Source organism: Stegostoma tigrinum, chromosome 8 (assembly GCF_030684315.1).
Source record: "Stegostoma tigrinum isolate sSteTig4 chromosome 8, sSteTig4.hap1, whole genome shotgun sequence".
Lineage (NCBI taxonomy): Eukaryota > Metazoa > Chordata > Chondrichthyes > Orectolobiformes > Stegostomatidae > Stegostoma > Stegostoma tigrinum.
In genome coordinates this window covers 102424280-102449923 of record NC_081361.1, presented here as the reverse complement: position 1 = coordinate 102449923, position 25644 = coordinate 102424280, and the positions used below count along the sequence as shown (strand labels likewise).

Here is a 25644-nt window from a genome sequence, read left to right as displayed (position 1 = left end):
GAGGGCAGCTCAGTTAGTACTTCCCTTCAGCAGGATGTTCATTAAAAGACAGAACAATTCTGAAACACAAACACCAAGTTCCCACAGCCTCGTGCACATCCCCTTGACTTTAATCCCCCACCTCTGTCTCCTCCTAGAACCATGACGGATTACAGATCACCCTGCGGGCCTCCAGCCTCTCCTGCTCTCTGCCTCAGACAGTTTCACTCAGGGAACAACATTTCTGTCATAAACAGTTTCCTCATTTCTCTGCTGAATAGGTCGACTCTGATTTCAGCTTCTGTCCCTGAGTTCCACACTCCTTCACCTGGCAGAAATATGTCTCTCAATCTGCCCCTGTTGTCTTCCAAGTACTGTCCCCAAGGGTCATCTCCCACTGCCCCCATGCCATACTCTCTTAAGACCATAAGACCATAAGACATAGGAGTGGAAGTAATGCCATTCAGCCCGTCAAGCCCACTCCACCTTTTAAATCATGGCTGATGTGCATTTCAACTCTACTTCCCTGCACTCTCTCCATAGCCCTTGATTCCTTGTTGGGGCTGAAGGAGGTTACAGAGAATGGGAGGGGTGTAGGGGCTGGAGGAGGTTACAGAGATAGGGAGGGGGTGTAGGGGCTGGAGGAGGTTACAGAGAATGGGAGGGAGTGTAGGGGCTGGAGGGGGTTACAGAGATAGGGAGGGGGTGTAGGGGCTGGAGGGGGTTACAGAGATAGGGAGGGGGTGTAGGGGCTGGAGGGGGTTACAGTGATAGGGAGGGGGTGTAGGGTCTGGACGGGGTTACAGAGAATGGGAGGGGTGTAGGGACTGGAAGAGGTTACAGAGAATGGGAGGGGTGTAGGGGCTGGAGGAGGTTACAGAGATGGGGGCCTCCTCGTTTCCCATTTCCTTGACACCACCCACTGCACCACTGCTCCCCCACCCCCCGCCCCACACACACAAGGGGTTGTAAAATCAGGGGGCTGAGTGTGTTTGGGGGTGAGAGGGTGGGTGATTCCCTGCGGGCTTCGCAAAGGCTAAAGTTACTTTTGTTTCCCACTCACCAAAACTGGGTTCATTTATTGATCAGATACAGTAGGAACTGTCGATGCTGGAGTCAGGGATAAAAAGGGTCCCAACTCAACACGTCTGTTTTCCTGCTCCTCTGATGATGCCTGTCCCTGCTGTGTTCCTCCGGCTGTACACTGTGTTATCTCAGTTATTGGTCACATCTACAACATCCTGACCCCGGCCACTGGCTAATTCGATCATGAGGGTCAATTAGCAGCTTACTGTTAACAGAAATGTTAAAGTCTGTGTCTGCAATATTTACAGTTATAATGTTTCTATCTGTGTTAGCTCCATGACTAAGGTATTAAACTGTCACCTTGTGGGAATGTACAATCAGTAATCTGAGCATGTTAGGACACAGGAGGGATGGTGAGAGATAATGGGAACTGCAGATGCTGGAGAATCCAAGACAACAAAATGTAAGGCTGGATGAACACAGCAGGCCAAGCAGCATCTCAGGAGCACAAAAGCTGACGTTTCGGGCCTAGACCCTTCATCAGAGAGCTCTCTGATGAAGGGTCTAGACCCGAAACATCAGCTTTTGTGCTCCTGAGATGCTGCTTGGCCTGCTGTGTTCATCCAGCTTCACACTTTGTTGTCAGGGATGGTGAGAGCTTTGTTTCTGTGTCTACAAAGAACTTTCTCATCCTCAGTGGTACTAAACCCGAGAATGGAAACTATTTAATTCAGAGTTTGCAGAGAGTGCTGGAGATGGAGAGGGCCTGATCTCAGAAAGTCGGAGGAAAAGAACAAAAACAAAAGTTGCCGGAAAGTCTCAGCAGGTCTGGCAGTATATGTGAAGGAAGAATTAGAGGCCATGTTTCGGGTCCAGTGACCGTCCCGCAGAACTCAGTCCTGAGGAAGGGTCACTGCACCTGAAACATTAACTCTGATTTTCTCTTCACATATACTACCAGACCTGCTGAGCTTTTCCGGCAATTTCTGCTTTTGTTCCTGATTTACAACAGTTTGGTTTTTAGTTTGGGGAAAAGGACTCCTGCAGAATCAGAGACTCAAACAGAATGGAACGATTTACATTTCTATAGCACCTTCCACTCCCTCAGGACATCCCAAAGCATTTCACAGTTAGTGAGGTACTTCTGAAGTATTGTCTCTGTTAAAACACCGAAAACATATCAAACTCATTGCAAACAGCAAGATCCCAGTCATATCTAGATGAGGTGAAGAAAAATCTGAACCAGTTAAAATAAATATGTGAGAACACAGGAACATAAGAAATAGGAGGAGTGGGCCATCTGACCTATTCAGCCCACTCCACCATTTAATAGAATCTTGGCTGCTCTGCTCAAGGGCCCATATCCACTCAGGCGCCTGCTCACCATTACCTTTAATTCCTTTACTGTCCAAAATCTGGCTATCTATCCTCAACCGCTTCACCGGGGAGGAAATTCTCCAGAATCATACCCCTTTGGGTGAAGAATTTCCTCAACTCCATCCTAAATCTGCTCCCCCTTATTTTGAGACTATTTACCCTTGTTCTAGTTTCGCCTGCCAGTAGAAACGTCCTCCCTCCTTCAATCTTATCTATTCCCTTCATAACTTTATATGTTTTGATAAGATCCCCTTTCTAAATTCCAATGAGCGCAGTCCTAGGCTATCCAATCTCTGCACATTAGCCAATTCTGTCAAATGCAGCATCACCTTTGTGAACCTCCTTTGGACACCCTCCAGCTCCTGTACAGCCTTTCTCAAGTAAGGAGACTAAAAGTGTACAACACCTTCCACCTCAACCTTAAGCTCACCTGGGCCATCTCCAACACCTCCCTCACCTTCCTGGACCTCTCTATCTCCATCTAGGGCAACCACCTAGAAACCGATACCCATTTCAAGCCCACTGACTCCCACAGCTACCTAGAATACACCTCCTCCCACCCACCTTCCTGCAAAAATGCCATCCCCTATTCCCAATTCCTTCGCCTCCGCTGCAGCTGCTCCCAGGATGAGGCATTCCACTCCCGTATATCTCAGATGTCCTCGTTTCTCAAGGACCACAACTCCCCACCTCCACCAACACACCCCTCCCCCCCGCCCCCTGCAGTGGCCAAGAACGCCCTCAACCGTATCTCCCGCATTTCCTGCAACTCATCCCTCACACCCCATCCCCACAATAACCACCAAAAGAGAATCCCCCTCGTCCTCACCTACCACCCCACCAACTTCCGAATCCAATGCATCATCCTCCGACACTTCTGCCATCTACAATCCAATCCCACCACCAAAGACATTTTTTCTTCCCCACCCTTGTCTGCCTTCCAGAGGGACCACTTTCTCTGTGACTCCCTTGTCTGCTCCACACTCCCCTCCAGCCCCACCACACCCGGCACCTTCCCCTGCAACCGCAGGAAATGCTACACTTGCCCCCACACCTCCTCCCTCACCCCTATCCCAGGCCCCAGGAAGACTTTCCACATCAAGCAGAGGTTCACCTGCATATCTGCCAGCGTGGTATACTGCATCTGCTGTTCCCGTTATGGCTTCCTCTACATCGGGGAAACCAAGCGGAGGCTTGGGGACCGCTTTGCAGAACACCTACGCTCGGTTCGCAATAAACAGCTGCACCTCCCAGTCGCAAACCACTTCAACGCCCCCTCCCATTCCTTAAACGACATGTCCATCCTGGCCTCCTGCAGTGCCACAATGATGCCACCTGAAGGTTGCATGAACAGCAACTCATATTCCACTTGAGAACCCTGCAGCCTAATGGTATCAATGTGGACTTCACAAGCTTCAAAATCTCCCCTCCCCCCATCACATCCAAAAGCCAGCCCAGTTTGTTCCCACCTCCCTAACCTATTTTTCCTCTCACCTATCTCCTCCTCCCAACATAAGCCGCACACCCATTTCCTACCTACTAACCTCATCCCATCCCCTTGACCTATCTGTCCTCTCTGCACTGACCTATCTCCTCCCTACCTCCCCACCTACACTCACCTTTACTGGCTCCATCCCCGCCCCTTTAACTTGTCTGTCTCCTTTCCACCCTATCTTCTCCTCCATCCATCTTTGATTTTCCTCCCCCTCTCTCCTTATTTATTTCAGAACTCTCTTCCCCTCCACCATTTCTGATGAAGGGTCTCGGCCCAAAAAGTCAGCCTTCCTGCTCTTAAGATGCTACTTGGCCTGCTGTGTTCATCCAGCTCCACACCTTGTTATCACAGTACTCTAAGTGTGGCCTCACCAGCACCTTGTACAGCCGCAACATAATCTCTCTGCTTTTAAACTCAATCCCTCTTGCAATGAAGGACAATAGTACATTTGCCTTCTTAATTACCTGCTACACCTGCAAACCAACTTGTGATTCAAACACAAGGGCACTCAGGGCGCCCAGCACATCAGCATGCTGCAAATTTTTACCATTTAAATGATCGTCCTTTTTGCTGTTATTCCGACCAAAATTTATGATCTCACCTTTACCAATATTGTATTCCACCTGCCAGACCCTTGCCCATTCACTTGACCAGTCATATCCCTCTCCAGACTTCGTGTCCTCCGCACACTTTGTTCTATCACTCATTTCAATGATATCTATGAACTTCAACACTATATTTGGTCACCAACTCTAAGTCTTCTGTGCAAATTGTAAACAATTATGGGACATAGTCGGCTCAGGATCAAGTGCAGGCAAAACTGGATGAGTATAGTCTGGTGTTTGTTGATCAGCATGGACATGGGGAGCCGAAGGGCCTGTTTCTGTGCTGATTGAGAGATGAATATTCATCAATTCATTAGATGAATCTGCCCGGCTCCTTTATCTATCATTGCCCTGGGAATATTCCTGTTCAAGTGAGAAGACAGACAGGGTCTGAGTTGAAATCTTCACTTGAACCATGAGACTGATGAGCTCCTGACTCAGAGTGAGATTTACTGTCACAGCTGGGGCACGATAAAAGGTATTTGGAGTAAGGCCAGTGAAATGGGGCGGAGATCCAGGTCAGTTTTGATCTAATTTCCTGGTGGAATAGGCTTGAGGGGCAGAATGGTCTTCTCCTGTTCCTGAATTATCCTCCCAGCCTGTCACCTCACTCCAAATGGAATTGAAAATATGAAAGGGAATGGTGCCCAGTATCATGGGGAAAAGCAGGGGTACAGGAAGAATTGGGTGCTGTGTCTCCAAACTAGCATAGATGAGATGGGCTGCATGGCCTCATTATGCAATATATGATACTCTGAATGGCTGCAACATTCTTGATTAAATCTATGTTCCCTGAGGTTCCGCTTTTTCAGCTTAGTAAAGAGCCCTGTCCTACTGTAATCCCACCCTTGGGGCCAGTGGGGGATCATTCAGTAATCCTCAGACTGGATCCCAGATCACTGGCTGTTCCAGCAAGTCTTCAGTGTCAGGAACTCACTTACAACTGGATAACTGACCAATCACCTTCAACTCCCCAACCTGATTTTTGAAGAAATCCAACATTTCACAATCATCAGGATTGAGGAATGTGTTCCACCGGGAACGGCTGTGTTCCTGGATGGAAAACTGTGAGGCTGTCACTCAATTAGATCCTTATTTCCATTTAGAAACTCACTCTGCTCAGCCCTGAGCTCCTTCTCCTTTCCTATTGCTTTGTGTTTCAGCGAGAATTGGACTTCAGTTTTTAATCTTTCAATGAAGCTTCACTCTCCCACAGGCTGAGGAGACAATAACATTCTCTGAGCTAACTGAGAAATAGAGTCCCATCTTAATCATTTCATATTGATGGCTCATCTAATCCAGGTGTGGATTGGACAAACACATTGACACAGGAAGAGACCGAGAGATGGACAGTAATAACACATCAGCAAATAAGGTCCATGCGAGGACTTGTGAGAATGAAATGAAAGACTCATGGAGTGAATGCACAGAATGTGAGTGGACAGCAGCAAAAACAGGACAGAATGGTCTAGAGAAATCACTTATACAGCGACATCGTTAGAAAGTTATCAAGATGGGACAATTCATGCCCCAGGCACATAAGCTCTCAGAAAGACAGACTGAATGAGGAAGGAGGATGTGTGCCCCTGAAAGTAAAGGACGAATTAAGAACTTTAGGGAGAAAGGATCGAGGCTCAAAAAGTCTTCTCGTGGAATCAGTTTGGGTGGAGATCAGAAAATGCAGCTCTGAATGGTTGTATCAGTCCTGTAACAATTGTTACTTTGATGGGCTGAACGCTCAGTGGCTCACTACTACCTCACTGTGCCAGAGCCCTGGGTTTGATTCCAGGATTGGGTGACTGTGTGGAGGAGTTTGCACATTCTCCCTGTGTCTGTGCAGGTTTCCTCACACAGTCAAAAAATGTGCAGCCTCGGTGAATTGGCCACAGGAAATGTAGAGTTAATGGGATGGGGTCGGTCTGGGCGGGATGGTCTTCGGTGAGATGGTGTGGCCATAGTGAGTTGAATGGTCTGCTTCTAAACTGTAGGGATTCTATGATTAAGCAAGAAATTATTAGCTCGTTTTGGAAATGTCATTTAGTTTTAGATTAAAAGAAGTTGTTTATAATGTTGCAAAGAGCAGAAGTCAGCCTGAGGATTGGGATTTATAACCCAGCAAAGGGCCATCAAACATTAATAAAAAGAAGCAAAATAGAATTAGGAGATTAAATGAGCCAGGATGATAAAAGCAGATTGGAAGAACATGATCAAGTTTATAGAAATGAGCAGAGTAAATATCAGCCCCTTATAAACAGACAGAGCAGAAATTATCATGAGGCATGGGAAACAGATATTGACAAAACATGATTTTTTTAAAAAACCCAAAAGAACTGCAGCTGCTGGACATTGGAAAAAGAAACTTGAAATAGCTGATAAAGCTCAGCAGGTCTGGCAGCATCTGTGCAGAGAAATCAGAGTTAACGTTTTAGGTCCAGTGACCATTCTCAGAACACCTGTTCACTCTGACTTATCGAGACAATAGAAATATCTTAGATCTGTCTTCAAGACAGACGACAGCAATTAGTCAGAAGTAGAGTGGAATCTGGGAATGATAAAAACAGGGGAATTCAGATCATTAATATCAGCAGAGACAAAGACCCTCAGAGAAACTGGGCGGCACTGAAATTGGGGAAATCTCCAGGAACTATAAGACGGTAAGACCATAAAAAAACATAGGAATGGAAGTAAGGCCATTTGGCCCATCGAGTCCACTCCGCCATTTAATCATGACTGGTGGACATTTCAACTCCATTTACCCGCACTCTCCCCGTAGACTTTGATTCCTTGCAGAGATCAAGAAATTATCAATCTCTGCCTTGAAGACATTTAACGTCCCGGCCTCCACTGCACTCTGTGGCAATGAATTCTACAAGCCCACCACTCTCTGGCTGAAGAAATGTCGTCTCATTTCAGTTTTAAATTTACCCCCTCTAATTTTAAGGCTGTGCCTACGGGTCCTAGTCTCCCCGCCTAACGGAAACAACTTCCTAGCGTCCACCCCTTCTAAGCCATGCACTATCCTATATGTTTCTATTAGATCTCCACTCAACCTTCTAAACTCTAATGAGTACAATCCCAGGATCCTCAGCCGTTCATCATATGTTAAACCTACCATTCCAGGGATCATCCGTGTGAATCTCCGCTGGACACGCTCCAGGGCCAGTATGTGCTTCCTGAGGTGTGGGGCCCAAAATTGGACACAGTATTCTAAATGGGGCCTAACTGGAGCTTTATAAAGCCTCAGAAGCACATCGCTGCTTTTATATTCCAACCCTCTTGAGATAAATGACAACATAACATTTGCTTTCTTAATCAATCACAGACTCAAAATGCAAGTTAACCTTTAGAGAATCCTGGACTAGCACTCCCAGATCCCTTTGTACTTCGGCTTTATGAATTTTCTCACCATTTAGAAAATAGTCCATGCCTGTATTCTTTTTTCCAAAGTGCAAAACCTCACATTTACTCACTTTGAATTTCATCAGCCATTTCCTGGTCCACTCTCCTGAAGGTCTAAATCTTTCTGCAGCCTCCCCACCTCCCCAGTACTACCAGCCTGCCCACCTATCTTCATATCATCGGCAAACTTCGCCAGAATGCCCCCAGTCCCTTCATCCAGATCATTAATATATAAGGTGAACAGCTGCGGCCTCAGCGCTGAACCCCTGCGGGACACGACTCGTCACTTGTCACTGAAGGATGAGACACACTGGTTTGAAAGAGAGCGCTGCAGAGGACGTGGGTTCTCTGCCTGTGATGTCCAACATTCCCTGGATTCTGGAATGTTCCCAGCAGATTGTAAACAAACAAATGTGACACCAACATTCAAGAAATAACAGAGAGTGAGAGAAAACAAGAATTAGACCAGTCAGCCTGATATCAGGAAAATGCTAGAATCTATCATTGGAGGAAGTTGTAACAGTATACTTAGAAAATCAATCTGAACAGACCAAGCCTGGTCTGTGTGGTGCAGTGCTCAGTGGTTAGCACTGCTGCCTCATGGCACTTGGGACCCAGGTTTGATTCCAGCCTCTGGTGACTCTGTAGAGTTTATTCATTTTCCCCATGTCTGTGTGGGTTTCTGCTCCTTGTCCAAAGATTTGTAGGTTAGGTGGGTTGGCCATGGGAAATGCAGGGTTACAGGGATAGGATAAGTGGAGTGCAATGCTTTCTGAGGGTTGGTGTCGACTTGATGAGCTGAATGGTCTGCTTCCATGTGGTAGGATTTCCATAATTCTCAGCCATGACATTTCACAAAACAGAAATCAAGTTTGATAGAGCTATGAGAGATGTTCAAATATGAAACTCAAACAGATGAAGGTGAAACAGTAAGTAAAGGGATATTGGGATTTCCAAAAGGAATTTGATAAGACGACAAAAAGGATTAAAATAGAAAGGAAGGGCTCATGGGGCCATGGGTGATGTATTACGCTGGGTAAAGGGTTAGTTAGTACAGAGGGAGCGAACAGTAGGGAACAGCTCACTGTCTGTCTCTCACTGGGAGGGAAGGATCTACTCACCGTGTTTCTCTCATTGGGAGTGAGGGATCTGTAAGGATGGGAGGTGGATGCTGAAGCAATCCTTGGTGAGTTGCTGTGGTGCAACTTGTAAAATGGGCACATTGCTGCTGTTGTGTGTCGGTGCTGGAGGGACGGAATGTCGAAGGTGGTGGATGAGGCGTTGACAACTCGAGCTGTTTCATCCGCAGGAAGAATGTCATAATTTTGTCTGAATCCATGTAAACTGACTCCTTTACAGCTGGGAATGACTGTGTGAGCCTTGACTGAAAACTGAGTCCTGTCACATGTTCCCTAATCTTCCTCGACATTACCCATAGTCATTAATCTGACATTGTAGAGAATCACAATCCCATCCTCCCGTCTGAGTGTTTATCCTTCAACCACGTTTTGACAAAGAGAATCCAGTAACAGAGATAAACAGTGAAGGGCAAAAGGCAAACCCCATTGTGAGGTGATGTGTTGAATCTAATCCTGCAGCTGGTTGTGAGCTGATCTCTCTTTAAATGAGGCAGGACAGTGGTTTAGGAGATCAAATACATCCACTTTGTGGTCACAACACAAATATGTCAGACCACACTCTGTAAACACATCACTGAGAAAGCTGTTCAATGGAAGAGAAGATTGAGCTTCTCACTGACTGAGAGTCTGTCGATAAAGTTCAGGAACCTCGCAGATGGTTTGTAGAAACACTGTTAGCTGGACAGGAAACTCTCCGCACAAACTCCCTGTAAAAACTCAATATGATTCAGTGAGTGATCACAACCTCACTCCGCACATTCAATCACTTCATCTAAACCAATGTGGGTTTACAAAACACACCTGGATCAGGAATCTCGGGGAAACTCTCCTGTGGAGACTGACCCTGAGTGCAGCGTTCCAAACCATGTCCACTTCATTGTTCAACTGGGAAAAACACAATTAGAATGGTCACCTCACAGACTCAAGATGATCATTACAGATTACACCCAGAGCGTCAGTGCTGAGGGAATGCCACACTGTCAGAGGGTCAGTGCTGAGGGAATGCCACACTGTCAGAGGGTCAGTGCTGAGGGAGTGCCGCACTGTCAGAGCGTCAGTGCTGAGGGAATGCCACACTGTCAGAGGGTCAGTACTGAGGGAGTGCCGCACTGTCAGAGGGTCAGTACTGAGGGAGTGCCGCACTGTCAGAGGGTCAGTACTGAGGGAGTGCAGCACTGTCAGAGGGTCAGTACTGAGGGAGTGCCGCACTGTCAGAGGGTCAGTACTGAGGGAGTGCCGCACTGTCAGAGGGTCAGTACCAAGGGAGTGTCGCACTGTCAGAGGGTCAGTACTGAGGGAGTGCCGCACTGTCAGAGGGTCAGTACTGAGGGAGTGCCGCACTGTCAGAGGGTCAGTACTGAGGGAGCGCTGCACTATCGGAGGGTCAGTACTGAGGGAGTGCCACACTGTCAGAGGTCAGTGCTGAGGGAGTGCCGCACTGTCAGAGGGTCAGTACTGAGGGAGTGCCACACTGTCAGAGGGTCAGTACTGAGGGAGCGCCGCGCTGTCGGAGGGTCAGAACTGAGGGAGTGTCGCACTGTCAGAGGGTCAGTACTGAGGGAGTGTCACACTGTCAGAGGGTCAGTACTGAGGGACCGCCGCACTGTCGGAGGGTCAGTACTGAGGGACCGCCGCACTGTCGGAGGGTCAGTACTGAGGGACCGCCGCACTGTCGGAGGGTCAGTACTGAGGGAGGGCCGCACTGTCGGAGAGTCAGCGCTCAGGGGGTTATTATTTATCCCTCTGCCTTACATCACATCTTCACCTTTAAATGCACTGGAAATGTTTCCAATCATTTCCCCTTTTCTCATCCTCACCTTGATCTGTTGCAGTGAGGACATTTCTCAGGAGGACCATGCCATGGACTGAAGGAATATTTCCAAATCCCCCTCTCACTGATCCAAATTTTTGTCCTTCTCTTCATTCTCCTTGCATTCCCACAGCACTTTGCTGATCTTCCCCAGGACTTTGGATGGGAACTGATTGCTGTGTTATTCACAACCTGGGCCAAAGGACAGTGAGCGAATAACAAGCTCCACATTCCCAGAATGTAAATCTCATCACAATGAGGGGGTCAGCCTCCCAGGAATGTGTGTACCATGCAATAGCAACAGAAAAATATCAATAAAAGACAAAAGAACATGAACAAAGAACAAAGAAAATTACAGCACAGGATCAGGCCCTTCGGCCCTCCAAGCCTGCGCCATCCAGATCCTCTGTATAAACTTGTTGCCTATTTTCCAAGGATCTGTATCCCTCTGCTCCCTGCCCATTCATGTATCTGAAGACCATCAGCTTTGTAACGCCCCTGATAGCAGCTCCCTGCTGAATGACCCACCATTCCTGGCGCCTTCACACTTCCCTCCCAACAACACACACCTCAACAAAATTTCCTTCCAGTCCTCACACACTCCTGATTCAATCAGCACACAGTCCACATGCTCGCCAGCGTCCTATCCCCCGGCTCCCTCCCATCTCCCCTGTCTTTTCCCGTTCCTTTCATCCTTACCTACTTCCCTCAACACTCTCCTCCCCTGCCCCTGCTCTCTCTTCCTAACCTGTCCTCGCACCTCCTCTGTTCCTACCCCCATCCTCCATTCTCCCTCTCCTCCCTCCTCAACTCTTCTCCCTCCACTCCGCCCTGAGACAGCTTTTGAGTTTACTACACTTTTCACATTTGAGTAAATGCCCACCTGAAATCTCTGGGCTGCCCTCCCATCCTGGGGAAGCTCCAACACCTTTTCTCCCGGTCACACAGCATCGACGTTGTTGGGAGGGGATTCAGATACAGACAGGAAGTACGGGAAGGTATCTGGAAGTCTTCCTGGAGGGCAGAGTGAATGCCATCATCTGCCTGGAGAGCAGAGTGAATGCCATCATCTGCCAGGAGGGCAGAGTGAATCCCATCATCTGCCTGGAGGAAAGCGTGAATCCCATCATCTGCCAGGAGGGCAGAGTGAATCCCATCATCTGCCAGGAGGGCAGAGTGAATCCCATCAGGTTAATGTACAAGGGCATTGCTGGGTGGGTGTTTGTTTTAATGTGAGGAGCCTGTGAGAGTGATGAATAACACGTGGTGATGTGATATCCAGGAATACCCTCCCTAATGACATTGCGGATCAACCCACAGCAAATGGCCTGTAGCAGTTCAAGGCGGGATCTCACCCCCACCCCTCAGGGGTAATTAGGGTCGGCCAGTGATGCTCACAGGCAATGGAACAAATTCCCACGAACTCTGTTCTCTGACTGGCCCCTTACCAGAAAACCTGCTCCTGCCCAGTTGCCAGCGTGAATCGGGGCATTTTGGGTTGATGGTGACTGGAGAATGACATCAGGAAAAGTGCCACAATATTTATTACTGAGGTTTAAAGAATGACAGAAATGAAATCAAATAATATTTAAACCTTGTTGGATAAAGTTCTGAAGCTGAACGCCAATAGCTGCATTAAATTCATGGACCAAGATTCATTCAGATTCCCTGAGGTTGCAGTTGACTAATTTATGCAATAAAGTCTGAAGGAGCAGAATCTGTTTTCTAAGCATTTTATTGATCAGGCTGCAATCCATAAACTACAATTCTCCCATTATCGAATTCCTGTAATGATTTCATCCTGATCACGATTCCCAGGAGATGCTGGTTAATTGTTAATGAAGGTGATGTATTCATTGGCTGTCCCCACTCCTGAATCAGCAAATGGAAATCAGGCAGTTTCCAACACTGGCTCTTCACAAACAAGTTCCAGTGCAGAAACTGGCCATTCGGCCCACCTGCTCCATGCTGGGCTTTCTGCTTCACACCATCTTCCTCCCAGCCTTTCTACATCTCACCCTCTCTGCAGACTCTTTCATTCCCTGCTCAAGCCCAGGCCAGTGACATTCAGCCTGATTTCTGAAGCTGCAATGTTGTGTGTGTGTTGTTGCAAGGATCAATGAGAGAGAGAGAGAGCCAGCAGCAGCAATAAGGATCACCCCGACATGGGTCGTTCCAACAGCTGCTCGATCACTGTCAGTGCAACACACAGCCTGGGTCGGTCTCTCTACTCCCCTCCCCTGAACTCACCCTCCTCACCTGGAGACGACCCAAAGACAGATGAGTAGGAGAATGACTTGCCCTCTGGTACCTTCCCCGATTCCCTCATCACTGACCCTCCTGCCCCTGCAAGCACTTTCTCCTGATTTATTCTATCCTAACTCATCAATGCAGAACACTTCCGTTTCTGTGAATTGATCAGAATATTCCAACTGGGGCCTAAATTGTCGTTTCAAAAGGGGCTCACATCCCTGCTTCCCTTTTATGGATGATGTGCAGGTGCCGGTGTTGGACACGAGTGGACACGGTCAGAAGTCACACAACACCAGGTTATAGTGCAACAGGTTTATTAGAAATCACAAGCTTTCAGAATCTTACTGCTCCTTCTTCAGGTGTGAATGAGAGAGAGGGAGCATCAGACAGGATTTACAAGTAAAATATCCAAGATTTAACAGCTTCTTCGTTGTGTTTAGTACATTGAGAGTGGTGTGACCGTTTGATCTTTTACTTATAAATCCTGTCTCTGATGCTACCTCTCTCAATTACACCTGAAGGAGGAGGAAGACTCTAAAAGCTTGTGTTTTCAAAGAAACCTGTTGGACCATAAGCTGGTCTAATGTGATTTCTGACCCTTTTAGAGACACACACTCAAAGAGACAGACGGACACACAGAAGGAGAGAGCAATTGTCCAGCTAAACTGATGACACTTTGTGCCAATGACCGAGGAATTTCTCCCAGATATAGATCACTGCCACAGCCTGCAATGACCCACATCAGCCCACAATCACTCAATACTCCTCATCGATTTCTACTTCCCTTCGAGTCCCGGCTCATTTCCCTCGTATTGAACCACAAGATAAAGTACATCCTGTGACACAGAGCTCTCTCACCCTAATTAACCCAAATTAAAGTTTCAATCATTCCATCTGCCTGTCGAGCCAATGTTACCAAAACCCAATTTGTTTCCAATGAGGAGAAAGCCACGTTCTCCATCACTGTCCTGTCCACATTCGCCGAAACCAAGTGAGAGTGAATGAAGGGCTCGATGAATCTCTTGCTCTGTCTCAACTCTCCCCCAGTCAGTGGGCTCTTCCAACAAGTTGCCGCTGCTTTCAGGGACAGCAAACCTCCTTTCAACAGCAAACCTACTTTTGTGACAGGGCCAGAGATTGCTTCATTTCCAAAGTGTCATTGAACAGAGTCATCCAATCAAACACTGAATTGTCATCAGCCGTGGCACAGTGGGGAGGGGGCTTACCCAAGAGCCACCAGGTTGTGGGTTCAAATCCCATCCAGAGACCGGACTTTCACATCCAGGACAATAGTGCTAATACAGTACTGAGGCAGAGCCACACTGTCAGAGGGTCAGCGCTGTGGGAGCGCCGCACTGTCGGAGGGTCAGCGCTGAGGGAGAGCCGCACTAGCGGAGGGTCAGTGCTGAGGGAGTGCCACACTGTCAGAGGGTCAGTACTGAGGGAGCGCCGCACTGTCGGAGGGTCAGTGCTGAGGGAATTGCTCCTGTTAATACAGAGCCTGATCCCACTCAGGTACAAAATCCATCGGCATTGTCTCCTGAGCTGTTCCTGGCAGGACAATGATCTTGCCTGTTCTCACTTCACCAGGAGTGGCCCTTCGTGCTCTGTTTGACCAGCCCCAAGTAATTCAGATGCTGACAGAGTTCATCAGGGATAGAGTCGCAATGTTTCTGGAACCAGATTGCGATGGTGATGTTCCTGCTTCCTGTCTGACTGGGCCTTTGGAGTTCCGGACTGATGAGAGAGCAGGGCATTGGGAACTGAGACCCTTTGTCCCGCTCTCTGGATGGGATCAAGGGCTGGCAGTGAGAGACTCTCACGGAATGGACAGGTTGGGTTTCACTGGCTCACATGAATACTCTTCCCAACAGGACAGGAGCTTGTGAGCACAAACCACACGCCAGACTCTGAGTATTATGGGATGTCCTCTCCTCTGGAGCAGACAGTCAGGTGATGTTCTGACCAGGTGACCATCCATTGCCCAATGGGAGTGTTTGTCCTGAGGCAGAGATTTGACTTGGGGCCGTGGCTAAAGCTCCTCCCTCAATCGATGATAGAATCAAATACTTCCCCAAAACATTGCTATGGGATCTTTCTGTGCCAAAGCCCAAGTCTTTGAAAATGATGAAGAGGAAAGGGCAGGAAACGAGCAGCCAGCTCTTCTGAAAGACCAGGTGCTGGCACATTCCTGATAGGCCCCACTTTTGTGGAAAGTGCTTTGAACCCTTTGATATGCAGCCATTTGTCAGCAGGTTTGGAGCTGACACTTCCTCCTCCAGATCGATGTACTCTCTCTCTCTGCCTGAGAATCAACAAACAGATGATCAGGAGCTGGGGAAGATGATGAGCTGAGAGCTGGAAAGTCAGTGAGGATCCCCACTGTCTCCCATGTGCTGAGTGTGGGAGCCTGGAAGAGACATCAGTCAGAAGCAGAGTGTTCCCTCGTCAGGTCTCAGCCAGTGGCCTGGTGTGAGCTGGGAGCTCCTCTTTCAGAGAGATCGTGTGAAAGCTCTTTCATGGAGATGAGGTTTTGCAGCTTCAACATGCCATTGGGCACAGCTGGCTCTCTCCCTGATCGATAGGAGACAGAATTCGAAGCTGTCCATCCAGCTGCCTCTGAGGGAGATCCCACTGCATTTGAGACTGCAGGATAGCGTCACATTTCCAGGCATCAGGTGAGGCTGGGCATTGAGGGAGACATCATTATCCCACTCAGTAAACACATTTGGAACATTTGTGCAGGGACCTCACTGACCCAGCTCATCACAGCAACATCTGGCAAGAGGAATTCTGTGGAATTCTCTTCCCCAGAGAACATACAGGCTGGATCATTCAAGAAATTCCAAGTTAGACAGCGTTTTGTTCAATGAGGGGTCAACGGTTATTGGGAGTGTGCAGGGGGAAGGGGTGGGAAGGGGCAGGAAAGGGAGAAGAGGCCATCAGATCAGCCAATCATAAACAGTAAATCATCTTTCTCAGTGATTCAGAGATAATGGGAACTGCAGATGCTGGAGAATCCAATATAACAAAGTGTGAAGCTGGATGAACACAGCAGGCCAAGCAGCATCTCAGGAGCACAAAAGCTGACGTTTCGGGCCTCGACCCTTCATCAGAGCGGGGGATGGGGAGAGGTAACTGGAGTAAATAGGGAGAGAGGGGGAGGCGGACCGAAGATGGAGAGAAAAGAAGATAGGTGGAGAGAGTATAGGTGGGGAGGTAGGGAGGGGATAGGTCAGTCCAGGGAAAACGGACAGGTCAAGGAGGTGGGATGAGGTTAGTAGGTAGGAAATGGAGGTGCAGCTTCCGGTGGGAGGAAGGGATGGGTGAGAAGAAGAACAGGTTAGGGAGGCAGAGACAGGCTGGGCTGGTTTTGGGATGCGGTGGGGGGAGGGGAAGAACTGGTCTGGTTTTGGGATATGGTGGGGGGTGGGGAGATTTTGAAGCTTGTGAAATCCACATTGATACTATTGGGCTGCAGGGTTCCCAAGCGGAATATGAGTTGCTGTTCCTGCAACCTTCGGGTGGCATCATTGTGGCACTGCAGGAGGCCCATGATGGACATGTCGTCTGAGGAATGGGAGGGGGATTTGAAATGGTTCACGACTGGGAGGTGCAGTAGTTTGTTGCGAACCAGTTTATTGCGAATCAGTTATTCGTTCTGTTGAGAATTTACAGTGTGAGAGAGAGATTGGTGGTGTGGGGTTCATAAATACATTTTAACACAAAGCACTGTTGGAAATCAGCTTCCTCAATTCCCTCAAGAAAGGGACCATTCAGCCCATAATGTCAGTGCTGTTCCAGGTCCCAGTTTATGATGTGATTTTTGTTAATACTTTAAAAACTGGACACAAAATGCTGTTAAAGATAGACTATTGAGGGCCCCCTTGAGGGTTGGTGGATTCAAACCAGTTCCCTGTCACAAAAGGGAACAAAAGGAACATCCCAGACTGATGTGTGTCAACGCCCTTCTCTGAGACCAATCAGAAAGTGTAATGACCATCAGATGGACTGAGTCATTCAGAAACAATAACACTGACCGTCTGAAACCTGTGAGGTGTGGGACCACAGCACAGAATATTGGAATCACCACAAACACAACCTCTTTGTTTGCAAAATCACTTTGAATTGGCAAACCAGTCACAAGGGACTGCCATGTTCTCTGTCTCCTTTTAAAACCAACAGAAACTGTTTGCAAACAGTTCCACCAGAAATTGACCAAAATATCTGCCATTAATTCAACCAGACAAGGGAACTAACACATTGACGTGACAGTGAGAGATTCGAGCGGAGAGATACTGCCCACAGACTGCTACACCTTCAGGTTCAGCTGAGGACCAACCTCCGAGAAATTCAACTGTGAGAAATCTCACAACCTTGTGAAATCCCTTTACTTTACAAAACCCTCACATCAACTGCAAAGCATCGAAACAAGCCAACCCACTGCAGGCCTGCCTCAAAGGAGACTGGAGATCGTACATCAGAGAATGAGATAAATATAAATTGTTGCACATTCACCAATAAACTTCTTTATTTTTGAACTCACTGAAGCTTGCTGCTGACCACATGGAGCTGGGATCAGGAGTAAGTGAACATATCCCTCTTAAATCCCAAATAGCCAAAGGCAGGCTGTACCTGGAGCAAACCCACTAGCCCCTGGCACTTTTCCCTGCAACTGCTGGAGGTGCTATATCTGCCTCTACACCTCGCTCCTCAGGTCTGTCCAACGCCAAGACAATCTTTCCAAATTCAACAGATGTTCACCTGGACATCCTCTAACCTGGTACATTGCATCCGCTGCTCCTGTTGTGGCCTCCTCTACATCAGGGAGACCAAGCGGAGGCTCAGTGATCATTTTGTAGAGCAACTGTGCTCTGTTCCCGACAAACAACATCTTCCAGTCGCGAACCATTTTAACTCCCCGTTCCCACTCCCTGGGTGACATGCCCATCCTCAGCCTCCTCCAGTGTCTCAATGATGCCACCCACAAACTGGAGGAGCAGCACCTCATATTCCACTTGGGACCCCACAGCCCGATGGCCTAAATGTGGATTTTACCAGTTTCAAAATCTCCCCACCCCTGGCCTCATCCCATGTCCAACCCTCCCTCTCATCCACACCTCCTTGACCTTACACAACCTGTCCATCTTCACTCCCACCTATCCACCCTACCCATCCCAATGACTACTCCCCACTACCCCCACCTACATCTCATCTAATTTCCCCAAACCCCCTCTTGCTGAAGGGCCCAAACCCCAAAGCTCCTCTGATGCTGCCTGAACTGCTGTTCACACCGTATTGAGTGAAGGGAACACATAAATTCTGTCTGTGACATACAATGGTCTCTTTCATTTGGTCATTGTCTCATTGCCATTTGTGGGAGCTTGCTGTGCACATTTTGCAATTGGGTTCTCTCCACTTAAGGTGTGACGACACCATAGAAGTGTTTCAGTAGCTATTAATGTGGTGATGCTGCCTGCCTGGGACTGTCCAACAAGCAAATTCACCAAATTCACAAGTGAAAATGTGCACGTGTGTTTGTGTGCGTGTGTGTGTGTGCATGTGTGTGAGGGAGAGAGAGAGAGTGAGAGGGAAACAGAGAGACAGTGTGTGTGAGTGGCAGAGGCAAAAGGGAGACAGAATGAGACAAACTGAGAGAGAGTGAGAGCGACAGATTGAAAGAGAGAATAAGAGAGAGAGAGAGATAAAAGAGCGGCAGGTGGAGAGTGAGAATCAGAGTGAGAATCAGAGAGTGAAACAGAGATGGACAGAAAGAGAAGCAGACAAAGAGAGAGATGGAATTTGAAAGATGAAGAGAAACAGCAATGAACACAATGTGAGACAGTGAAATGAGGGACACAGTGTAATAGCTAGAGGGAGAGAGACTGTGAGGAAGGGAGAGAGAGAGAGACAGAGAGAGAGAGAGAGAGACGGAGACTAAGAAACAGAAGGTGAGAGAAGAAACGAGACAGGTTGTAGAGAGACACAGTGAAAGAGAAAGCGAGCAACAGCCCGAGATTCACGCAGTGAGGATGAGCAGCTCGACTTACCATCATTACTCCCTGGGCTTTTCTCTATGGGACAGTTTGATCTCCTGCTGCTCTTTCTCAGTCACTGTGCTGGAAATCGTGGGTTCTTCTGGTTTCCCTGCAAAGGATCCACGAGGAACAGAAAGGGAGGGAAAGAGGTGACATGGATAAGCTACAGGACAGTTGCCCCTGGAAGGCTCTGGAAGCCTGAAATTCTGGAGGGTCTTGTGTTTGAAGGTTTTCAGAGTGACTTTGTCACAGGTCTGTCTCAGCTCTGTCGCTGGCTCTCACTCCCTCGGGCTGTCACACTTCATCAAAGCTTGTTGATCCTGGCTCAATCCTTCCTTGGGAATTAATAAATAATGCAAGGGGTGTGTGTGTGTGTGTGTGTGTGTGTGTGTGTGTGTGTGTGTGTGTGTGTGTGTGTGTGTGTGTGTGTGTGTGTGTGTGTGTGTGTGAGAGAGAGAGAGAGTGCACAGAGAGAGAGAGAGAGAGACAGAGAGTGCAGCTCATTGAGAGAGTGTGTGTGTGTGTGTGTGTGTGTGTGTGTGTGTGTGTGTGTGTGTGTGTGAGAGAGAGAGAGAGAGAGAGAGAGAGAGAGAGAGAGAGAGAGAAAGAACTGGGAGAAGGTTGTCTCTGTAAGGTTCTGCCACACTCTGCTCCTTCAGCTTTCTGACTGCTGCTTATTAAGGGCTCCATGAGGATTGGGCACGGACTCGATGGCATCCGGCACTGATTGGTTTTATTCACATTTACATTGAACTGACAGGGTTCCAATGAAAGCAAACAACATGCTGCATCTATATAGCACCATCCACACACTTCAAAATCAGACAAGGGCCACAGGGAAGTGCATCACAGCAAAATGAGTCAGTGAGAAACACAGAGAGGGATGGAGAGCCTAGAGGATGTGACAGAGGTAGGGAGGGGGTGTAGAGACTGGAGGAGTTTACAGAGATAGGGAGGGGGCATAGGGGCTGGAAGAGGTTATGGAGATAGTGAGGGGGTGTAGGGGCTGGAGGAGGTCACAGAGATAGGGAGGGGGTATAGGGGCTGGAGGAGATTACAGAGATAGGGAGGGGCTGTAGGGGCTGGAGGGGGTGACAGAGATAGGGAGGGGGTGTAGGGGCTGGAGGGGGTTACAGAGATAGGGAGGGGGTGTAGGGGCTGGAGGGGGTGACAGAGATAGGGAGGGGGTGTAGGGGCTGGAGGGAGTTACAGAGATAGGGAGGGGGTGTAGGGGCTGGAGGAGGTGACAGAGATAGGGAGGGGATGTAGGGGCTGGAGGAGGTTACAGAGATAGGGAGGGGTGTAGGGGCTGGAGGAGGTTACAGAGATAGGGAGGGGGTGTAGGGGCTGGAGGTGGTTACAGAAATAGGGAGGGGGTGTAGGGGCTGGAGGAGTTTACAGAGATAGGGAGGGGGTGTAGGGGCTGGAGGAGGTTACAGAGACAGGGAGGGGGTGTAGGGAGCTGGAGGGGATTACAGAGATAGGGAGGGGTATGGGGGCTGGAGGTGGTTACAGAGATAGGGAGGGGTATAGGGGCTGGAGGAGTTTACAGATATAGGGAGGGGTATGGGGCTGGAGGAGTTTACAGATATAGGGAGGGGGTGTAGGGGCTGGAGGGGGTTACAGAGATAGGGAGGGGGTGTAGGGGCTAGAGGAGGTTACAGAGATAGGGAGGGGGTGTAGGGGCTGGAGGGGGTTACAGAGATAAGGAGGGATGCAGGGGCTGGAGGAGGTTACAGAGATAGGGAGGGGGTGTAGGGGCTGGAGGAGGTTACAGAGATAGGGAGGGGGTGTAGGGGTTGAACAGATTACAGAGATAAGGAGGGATGCAGGGACTGGAGGATGCTACAGAGATAGGGAAGGATGTATGGACTGGATTTAGGGAGGATACAGGTTAATGTGTCCATGGAATTGTGACTGATCTGTTTCCCTCTCTCGAGTGCTGTGTTTACACCTGGTCGATGAGGTTTCACTGATCCCTGAGACTGTGAGGATGAAGCCAAGTCAGTAATGACCATCTCAAGTCACATCACACGACAGAGACAGAGAGATGAATGCAGTTGATAAGGTCTGAGAAACATAGGCACACTGTATCTGCTCCCAGTGAGGAACTGCCACTGACTTCAATAACAGGACAGAAGTGTGCTCAATGACCTGGGAAATGTTTGGGGTCAAATCTCCAAGATACAGACTGAGGAGTGTGCAATCTGTGAGTTCCACTCAACCACTTGCAAAAATCTCTCTTTCCCTCAGATCACCAGCTAATCTGTACCTCATTAACATTTCCCAGCTTTGCTTGATATCCCCTTGCTCCAAAAACACACCCATCACAGTCTCGGAACGCCCCCACTAATCCCTCAGAATGTACACCTTTCCTGAGGGAGACCATTCCAGACCCCAGCCCCTACTGTGGCAGGAAGTTTTTCCTGACACTTCAGGCACTGAACACACCTGTTGTGCACTAAAGACATGGAAATGAAAGCTCACTTACTCTGAGTTACCACGAGGTCCTGCCGAAAGGACACCAGATGAAAGAATTTCAATCAGCCTGTGATCTGAGAGGTCCAAACCAGGCTGTTCAAGTGCTGGCCTTAAAGCTAACAGGACCATCTTCTGTAACTCCACAACACTCTCTTGATGACACTTACAAACAGCTCAGAGATTGAGATAGCGAGAACTGCAGAAGCTGGAGTCAAAGATAACACAGTGTGGAGCTGGAGGAACACAGCAGGCCAGGCAGCATCAGAGGAGCAGGAAAGCTAACATTTCGGGTCAGGTTCCTTTTTTAAAAAATGGACAGGAGGAAGGTAGTTCAGGAAGAAATAGAGAGGAGTGGTGGGGCTGGGGAAGGTAGGTTGGGTGGTGATCGGTGAGTGCAGGTAGGGAGTGATGGGGATTGGTCAGTGGGATCGGTGAGGAGGATAGTTAGGAGAGAAGATGAACAGGTTGTGTTAGGTCAATGTCAGCAGAGATGAGAGGGAAGGTTGGCCATGGAATGAGGCCAGGGCTGGGGAGATTTTGAAACTATTAAAATCCACTTTTAGGCCATCAGGCTGTCAGTTCCTGAGGCGGAATATGAGGTGCTGTTCCTCCAGTTTTTGGGTGGCATTATTGTGACACTGGAAGAGGCCCAGGATGGACATGTCACCCAGGGACTGGGAGAGGGTGTTGAAATGACTTGCGATCCGAAGGTTTTGTCGTTTGTCATGAACAAAGTGCAGATGCTCCTCAACATTGTCTCCGAGTCTCCGCTTGATCTCACCGATGTAGAGGAGGTCAGATCGGGAGGAGCAGATGCAATGAAGAATGTGCAGGTGAACCTCTGTCTGATGTGAAAGGTTTTGTTTTGTGCCTTACAAAAATAAAGACAGGATCCCGCTTGTCCTCCCATATCAGCCCACCAACTTCTGTACCCAATGCGTCATTCTCCGTCACTCCAGCCACCTACAATCCAATCCCACTACCAAAGATATATTTCCCTCCTCCTATCTGCCTTTCATAGGGACTGCTCACTCTGCAGCGCCCCCATCTGCTCCACACTCCCCACTAGCCCCACCACCTCCAGCACCTTTCCCTGCCATCGCAGGAAGTTTTATACCTGCCTTGACACCTCCCCCCTCACCCCCATCACAGGCACCAAACAAAACTTCCACATCGGGCATGGGTGCACCTGGACATGCACCAATGTAGTCTATTGCATCCGTTGCTCCCAATGTGGCCTCCTCTACATCGGTGAGACCAAGCAGGAATTCGGAGACTGTTTTGTGGAGCACCTGCACTCTGTGCGTGACAAACGACAACACCTTCTGGTCACAAGCCATTTCAACTCCCCCTCCCATTCCCTCAGTGACATGTCCATCCTGGGCCTCCCCCAGTGTCACATTGACACCACCCACAAACTGGAGGAGAAACACCACATATTCTGCCTCAGGAGCCTACAGCCCGATAGCCTAAACATAGAATTCACCAGTTTTAAACTCTCTCCACCCCCGGCCTCGTCCCATGACAAGCCCTCCCTCTCATTCCCGTCCTCTTGATCTGACACAACCTGTCCATCTTCTCTCCCACCTATCCTCCCCTCCCACCTCACTGACCAATCCCCATCACTCCTTACCTGCACTCACCTATCACCAACCCACCTACCTTCTACATCCCCATCCCTCCTCTCTCTATTTGTTTCTGAGCTCCCCTCTCCGTTCCCATTTCTGAAGAACGGTCCCGACCAAAAACGCAAACTCCCCTGTTCCTCTGATGCTGCCTGGCCCATAGTGTTCCTCAGACTCCACACTGTGTTAGCTCAGAAATTGATCTGTTTTCATTTTTAAGTTTCTTTTTGACTCTTTCCTAATTCCTAAACTGTGTTATTTTTAAAAAATTTGTTATTATTTTGGTTGTTTCGGAACAAATCAACTCAACATTCTGTGAACTCAGGAACACCAGGTTTAATTGGCTTCTTTTAAAGTATAAGGTGATTGGATCTGGGAAAAATGAGACCTGGCAGGGAAGGACATTTTAAATAATTCCGTTTCAAAAGGGGAGGGGAAAGTGAGGACCTGAATGGAACAAGCTCACCTGCTCACCTCGGAGTTTAACGATGTAGTGTATCCTGTCCAGATCCTGAGCTGATTGGGAATCTGTCCAGACGCTGGTTGTAACATTCGTTAATGAAAAACTGTGGAACTTTGAGACTTTGTTCTCTCAGTAACTTCCCTGGAACTCACTCTGACGACTTTAAAGATTATTCCTGATCTCTAACCATGGAATTGGTGTCTCATCCAGGATCATAACAATGGCATTGTGAGGGAGAAACAGGAGAATGAGGGAACAGTCTGAGGCAGGAGGCTTCTGAGATTCCCCACACTCTGTGTGGAGACAAATTACATTGCAAATCTGTCAGAGTGAATTATCCCCACCTCACTTCACGTTCCAGTTAAACAAAGATTTCTCCAGCTGAGTAGCTCACATTCTGATCATTTCCAGAAAATCACTGAAAGTGCAATAAAAAAAGACCCATTTCTCAGCAGCAAATCAGATTTTTCTGTCTTTTCAAACATCCCAAGCAGCCCCAGAGGCAATCTTCAAATGTTGATTCAGTGTTTGGATATGAGCAGGAGTCAGTATAAAATGAAGTTCAGCTCTTTCTCCCATATATCACTGTCACTTAATGCAGCAGGAATCTCACTGCCAATTTCACACCTTTCTCAAGAAATGGACATGGTTCGATTTGATCCATCAGTGGACATCGGGGACAACAGGAGGAACTAAACTGGGGAAAGAAAAATGAAGAAAAGGGAAAGTGAGGGAGAATGAGAGAAAAGACAGGAAGAGATGAAAGAGAGACAGAGAAAAAGGTGGCAATAAAACAAAGAAAGAAACAATCTGCATTGTGCTCTGTCCACTTGAGACTTAGCAACCAGTAAGAGCGGAGGAGGGGACAGTATTATGTGGAGACACTGGGCCTGAGAGTTAGTTGGAGGCTAAATGGGCAGCATTCTGGCCTGTGCCTCCAACATTTCCCATTTCAAAACCCAGCCCGGGTTGAGTTTCAAAATCGTGCCTAACAGCAGCAGCTCACCAGTGAGGGCCGAAGGGACTTGTCCTGTGCTATGGATGCTTGTCCCAGGAGTACTGAGGGCAGGCCGCACTGTTGCAGATGTGAAACTGACGATTCAGCTACCCCTTCAGGGTGACGGGATCCATCCCATTGCAGGGCCTCAAACAGGAGCAGGGAGCTATCCTCAACGTCCTGACCATTGACCCTATCAGTCTCAAAACAGAGAGTCCAACAGCACAAAAAGAAGCCATTCAGCCCCATCCCCAAGACTCCCTGCCTGATTAAAGTTCCTCTTTCAAACCTCGCACTTTAACTAAACTTTCAGTCTCTTGTCCTCATATCTCCCAGAACCACTCAGTCTGATCACTCTTCCCCAGAGCAGTTGGAGAGGTCTCATTGCCTTAAAGGTGATAAATAAATGCAGAGGTCTGTTGGTTCAAAGGCATTTGCTGCAAATTGGGAATCTTGAGGGTAACTGATTGCTGTTTGAAAGCTCGAGGTTTTGAGCCTGGAAAACATAAAACGTAGAAGAGTACAGCACAGTACAGGCCCTTCAGCCTCTGATGTTGTGCCAACCTATTGTCCTATGCTAAGATCAAACTGCACTGTGTACCTTACATTGGATGGTGTCTTCACAGGGACAAACAGAAAGAGGGGAATCACTTGACTCTGACATTTTGACAAGAGATAGATGTTTGAGGAGTGGGTTGTATTGAAATTGAGACAGACAGAGAGAGAGCTCAGTGCATTGATCACAATGTTACAGCGAATATCGAGTGACGATCAAAAGCGACGTTTCCCAGATATTTCCAGCAACATCACTTCAGCTACAGCAGCAATGTCTGGGCAATAAGCAGCCAATAAAAGCACATTCAATCTGTCTTCATCCTGGGGCCGACTGTCCGAGTGAGAGCCCATTCAGGAAGGTGGAGAAAGTAAGGAGGAGAGGGACGAGAGGGACTTGAGATG

General features: G+C 48.3%; 1 protein-coding gene across 4 annotated transcripts in view; it reads right to left on the bottom strand.

The window, feature by feature from the left end:
- LOC132209911 (netrin-G1-like) overlaps positions 1 to 19738 on the bottom strand; it is a 141347-nt gene extending 121609 nt beyond the window's left edge. For all 4 annotated transcript variants that reach the window (XM_059648202.1, XM_059648204.1, XM_059648205.1 and 1 more), the window contains exon 1: positions 19134 to 19738. The gene's annotated coding sequence lies outside the window, so the exon portion shown is untranslated. The remainder of the gene's footprint in view (positions 1 to 19133) is intronic.
- Between the last annotated feature and the right edge of the window lie 5906 nt (positions 19739 to 25644).